This window comes from Bombus impatiens, unplaced genomic scaffold (genome assembly GCF_000188095.3).
Source record: "Bombus impatiens unplaced genomic scaffold, BIMP_2.2 scf_1990, whole genome shotgun sequence".
Lineage (NCBI taxonomy): Eukaryota > Metazoa > Arthropoda > Insecta > Hymenoptera > Apidae > Bombus > Bombus impatiens.
The window spans coordinates 29,523-35,522 of NT_178409.1; positions in this window are offsets into that span (position 1 = coordinate 29,523).

Consider the following 6,000-nt stretch of genomic DNA (forward strand, 5'->3'; position numbering starts at 1 on the left):
TTTCAGAACCAGAGATCTTCTAATTTCGAAAGTTAAACCACCACGGATATTTTTTACTGCATGTTATACGTTGGAAAAGTGAGACGTGCCCGTAAGAAACTTGTAGTTTTATTTAAGCAGGGATTTAGTTCTACGTTGCTGTAATAACGAGCAAGTACTCGATTTCTATTTTCGCCGAGAGATATCGCGAAGCAGGAAGTTGATCCTCGGTTCTACTTGCAATTAATCCATTATCGGAGAAGCAATATTAACTTAAAGTCGTGTTCGTGGCCCTTTCCGCCTGATAACGACGCCCACGCAATTCGTAGGAGGTGCTCGACGCGAATCCTTTCGTCGATCGAATCTGCAAGTTGGTTGGGAAACGATGTGGAGGAGCAGGATCGATCGCTTCGTCGATAGATCGCGTAACCAACCTGTCTTTCCACTTTCAAACTACAAGTATACATATTTAGCCTTTCCTCGATACAGTTATACTGAAAACTTTTGAATGTTTATATTAAGATACATGTTATAGAATATTACGCTTGCGTAAATTATGACAGATATAATTTTAGCGTATATATTTATTTATTTGTTTTCAATGGAAATCGCTATTCGTTTTTTCGCTATTCCAAAGGATGTAAAGGAATATGCAATTCAAGATCGGCACAGTACACGATATACATGTGCGTTGTAGAGATGCGGCGATACAACGATATACGTACCAAGCAAAATAAACTTAATTCGTTTCGTAATTACACGAAATAACGCTCTTATCAAGCTCTCATCTTTGAATCGCTAAACGAAAAGATTTTGTATTCAAAGATATAATATACGTAGATATCGGAAAAAGACACCAACGACCAAGCACAAACGCAATACACGTGGCACAATAGATCAGCAAAATCTGAAATCACTTTATTTCGTTTCATTTTACGCGCAACATCTTTCGACGTCACCAAGTACATCGGTATAAAATATCGCGATTAAAGTATAACGATTAAAATTGAAATTCGCACGGTCTCGTTGGACGTTTATATCGGAATTCAGTTTTTACCTTGATTTTCCAGCAGACGATCGTGCAAATCGATTAGATAACGCTAAACAACCCTGTAATTAGGCTTGCGGAGGTGGAACAGCGATAAACAGAGAGAATGCACGACTGCCGTGAACTCGATCGTGAGTCTAGTCTCGTGTACGATCGTGTGTACTACAAGGAAGAACTAACGTCCGAACCGAGATCACCATTTGCTGATTGGTCGACTATCCAGGCGAACTTTTCTTCACCGCCAACCACGTTTAGAAGCCCCTAACTCGATAAACCACAAGGCTGTATCTAGCCTGTTCGCCGATCAATTGAGATCCATCGATCTCACGCTTCTTCCTTTTACTTTGAATGTTAACTCGAGCTTCACGTCCAAACCAGTAAGACGAATTTTCCCTGCTTTCTTTTATTATTTAGACGCAAACGTTGACTTTGGTATTTGCATTATCGGAAACAAACGAACGAGCGATGCAACTAAAAGGAGCAACATTCCTTCGACACCGTGTTACAATGAACCTTTCGAACTCTTTCCCATTCTTCGGGCGGCTCGCGGCTCAAAAAAATGACTATACTTACGCAAGAGGAACGCAGTAGTAATATTTATACGCCGCAGTAAAACCTTTTACGGTGGGATGTACTTTTTTCTTTTTTCTTTTTTTTTTTGTTGCTCGTTTCCCTTTGGAGTCGACGTCGATTTTGGCCGATTACGAATACGAATACCGAATACGAATCGATCAGCGGTTTCTGCACAGGCACAGAAGCCGGATGGCCACGTCGAAAAACCGGCTGATTTACGGGAAGACCGGTACAACAACGCTGGTCGTACGAATATTTTTCGACGATTCGCTTTCAACAGCCAGCCTCTCATCGTCCCTTTGCGCTCTTGCACCATGATTTACGATTATTCCGAATAATACGCCATAAATTCTGACATTGCTGCTCGATAAGGAAGCTCCAATTCTACGCTTAGCGCATTGTTCATTTCCTTCGCAGATTCTCGACTGAGGATGGCATGTTTTTCAAGGATCTTCGTAATTTGGCAATGATCTTTAGCACAGAAATAATCTTCTTCCATCTGAATCTCAAACGTATACAGTGAAATGAAGGGGTAATCGTCGGGAACGCTGTACAATCGAGTAGCGTTAAAATCAACCGTTACGGAAAATATTTTCGCAAAATTTTGTCGCGTTTGTCAGTTGACCAATGTGGATATCGATGCAAGAGATGGGAAACGCGTAAGAAAAATACTTTGGAAGTCGACGGAATAGTAGGAGCTAGGAGTTTAGAAGCACCGAATAAAGACTACTTTTGCTGGATTTGTGAAATAACAATGCTGGAAGAACGTCGTGCGGAAAAATATTTGAATAGAATCAAGCGAAACGCGAACGGTGTTGATATAAAATATGCGTCGATGGATTTTTAAAATCGTAATGGATATTTACGAAATACGATAGAATAGATATGAAAAACGTGTCGATGGATATTTAAAGTGATAATGATTCGGGAATAGAGTATGAAAAATGGTGACTTGTAAGAGGAAAAGAATTTATGAAACAATCGCGTCCCAACACGGCACCTTTTGACGAATTCGTAAAGTAATTATCATGCTTCACTTAACCCCATTATTATTTTATCTTTATAAATATTCTGTAGAACTTGTTGGAAGAAAGTCGTTTTAGACAAAGTTGCCAGGTTGGAACGTTCGAAAATGGTATCGTATCGCGTAGTTGCGAAGAAAGACGTGTATTATTTTCTGTACTACATTTTATGTACGTACACGTCATCATGTCGTATTCCAGCAGGTTTTAGACAAGCAAAGGCTGGTCCAGAATTTCCGACCAACCTTTCGTGTATTTTACAAAATGAATGTCAGAGACGTCCTACCAGACCTTGGCAAAATTTTCCAACTTTTCGTAAGGGAGTTCTTTACTCGATGCGAGTAACTTATGTACTTTCAGGTCTTAATTTCCCTTTGCAGCGACGGTTGTACGTAAATAGAATTACGTGGGTGAAAAATAAAATACATAGAAACTTAGTTTTCCCACTTATCGTACTACTTTACAAATATTCTATATTTGATATTTATTTCGTATAGTTGTTTATTTCGGCCGAAGGAATCGTCTGGTGGTGGTTTATAAAATCGAGGAAAAAGCTTAAACGTAGAGTCGTATCGAGATCGACAAGAACGGTGGTCTGGGGTACGTTTAAAGAGACGAGCTACCGCTATTCTCTCTCTTTTTCTTTTGTTCCAGGTTCGAACTGAAACCGCGCGTTTGCCCTTATGTCACGATCTCCCCCCACGTTATTTATGCCGAGCTTTTACGAGAGCCGCTCGTAATTTTCACCTGGCGAATTTTTCTTTACGATAGCCGCGGTGTCGATTCGACCAACAGGTCTCTACAGCCGCGTATGCAGTAAGGTACAAAAGTCTCAATCGTTGTTAACTTTGTGCAAAAAGGTAATTATGAATTACACAAGTTTTATCGGATTGCGAATATTCATGTATCTACTTTTATTAACTAGTAGATTTATTAAGTGGACTATTTTTTATATACTTGTGAGATATTTGAAAGTGTAAACGTACACGCCGAGCGCAAAAATATCAAAAATATTGAAAGACGAGTTCTCGTTACGATGTTTAGCTGGTGAGATTAATTCGTGGTTCCGCACAGGATAGGCGATTCGTGACATTTTTTGTATTTGCATCCAAATCGATCGTTATAATTGATCGCTAATTATTAATTATTTTACAATAATAAAGAAAAATATCGAAAAATGTGCGATTTCGTGGAAAAGAAATGTCGTATTTCATTAAACGATCTGAAGGAGAAATAGTAACCGATGGTAAGTAAAAATTGTAATTTTACAAAGCTATGGATAAAATGAACCATTTTGAATAGAAATTTTTCACCGCAAAATCCTCTGGATCCTCTACTTACCTGGTTTTTAGAAACAAACGCACCTGTTTCTGTTCATTTTTCTTCTGAGCTTCCTTTACTTGGACACTTTAACACGTACGTACAATAGGGCGTACGGCGTGAGAGACTCCTGCGCGACGTTGTATGCACGCAATTGCCCACGTGTCCACATGCGTTGGTATGTTGTATCGAAAGAACGAGACAAAGAGAGAGAGAGAGAGAGAGAGAGAGACAGACAGACAGACAGACACAGACAGATAGACAGACAGACAGAGAGTGAGAGTGAGAAAGGGACAGAGGAGGAGTTAGGTGGATGGAGCAACAGATAGGCCAGTAGAAAGGGAAAAAATGATCGTTAAAAAGCACGCAACATAAGGATTATGTATTTCTGGCGGAGAGTTTTACGAGCGAAACGCGCACCGTCGCGCAATAGAGACGTCGACCCGATCTTTGCAAGCTCATAATCTCGGAAGCCGCGTATCACGGCCAAAGGGACAATTTCTTTTGAACTGTCTGAACTTGGATCGAGACATCTTGATCTTTCGAAAATTCTTGTCTTTTGTAAACTTCCCCTTCTGCAGAATGACACGTTCTTGCGCTAGAAGCAACACGACGAGCGATCGAGTCTCTGTTCCAGTCCAACTCGTTTAGTTGCGTTCATAAAAATTTCAATTTGCATACACTGACTGCTACAACTGACTAACCAACTGGCAAATAAACCAGGCTCGTTAGATGTATGATATTAAGACAGAAGGAAATTTTACCGTTTAATTCGCGATCAAGTTTGATATAAAATCAAAAGACGGCGCGCGAAAGGAAAAAATAAAGAAACGGAACCAGAGGATAAGACTGGACTTAAAGTTAAAGCCTGGCGAGGTAGGAAATTTATGCTCGATACGGCTAATGCGACGAACGCAAAGGGAGCGCAACGAGTTCATCAATTCCATCGTAAAGGCGTAACTCACGACTCGCGTCCGGGCAACGAGTGGCCGACGAAGGATTTTTCATTGCGGGACCACGTGGGCGGCTCGCGTCGCTTTTGACATTGCCACTAAACGTGGTTGCCGGCATCGAATGGCCGTCGTACAGTCATCGTGCACGGAACGTGCAGCTGTGCGGGCAACGCGCATAGGAGAAACAGCAAGAACGGGCGGTTGGAAAGCGAGTTGGAAGCCGAGAAGGCTACTTCGAGGAGCGCGTCTAGTGCCTGACGTGGCGCATCGTTACACGACTAGCCATCTTGCCGCTCCAGCTGTGACCCGCGGGTCGCTTAACAAAGTTGGACCGTTTCGCATTCTGGATAGTCGTTTTCTGAAAGCAGAGAGGAGAAGCGAGACGTTGGCTATTTTTTAAATAGGTGGCAATAACCGTTGAAGAAATAAACGAGTCGAGGTAGATTTGTTTCACGCAGCAGAATTCAGAGAATTCTGCGACTAGTGTCTGACGAGTTATGGTAGTTTCTGCTACGGGCGGAAGAACTCGGCTTTGCAGAATGTGCGACTTTTGTCCAAAACGACTCAACGAACGCGAGAGTCGCTGCTCGTATAAGAAGGTTGACGAGCGTTTGCAGTTTTCTTTATTTTTTACCTATATACGGCTATATACGTGTATATATCGTACAAGGAAATAAATAAACTGTTTGGATATCGTGTGATAGGTAATAATCAGGCATCCTCTGTATAGTACCAATGACATAGTTGGACTTATCCCTATTATAGGAATTAAAAATGAAGAATTTTCATCCTGCGATCGTGTTATCGTAAAATACTCGTACATGTTCGATCGTCAGGATCAGCGATAGGACAGATAATAAATAAAACAGACGTAAAGAACGATGGAATCCACCGCTGAAAACCGATATCGAAGCTTGGATCGTTTCGAATCGCAAAACATGGAAGAACAGTGTGCTAAAACTAAATCATGTTCGAATCGATAGTCGAGTTTCCGCTACGTAGGCAAGCAATCTCGTTGGACCATTGTCCACCCATCGACTGGAGGATGGAGCATGGATTAACGACGCCGCTGCCTCGACATCGAAGGAAACTCGAGCCGACTCGG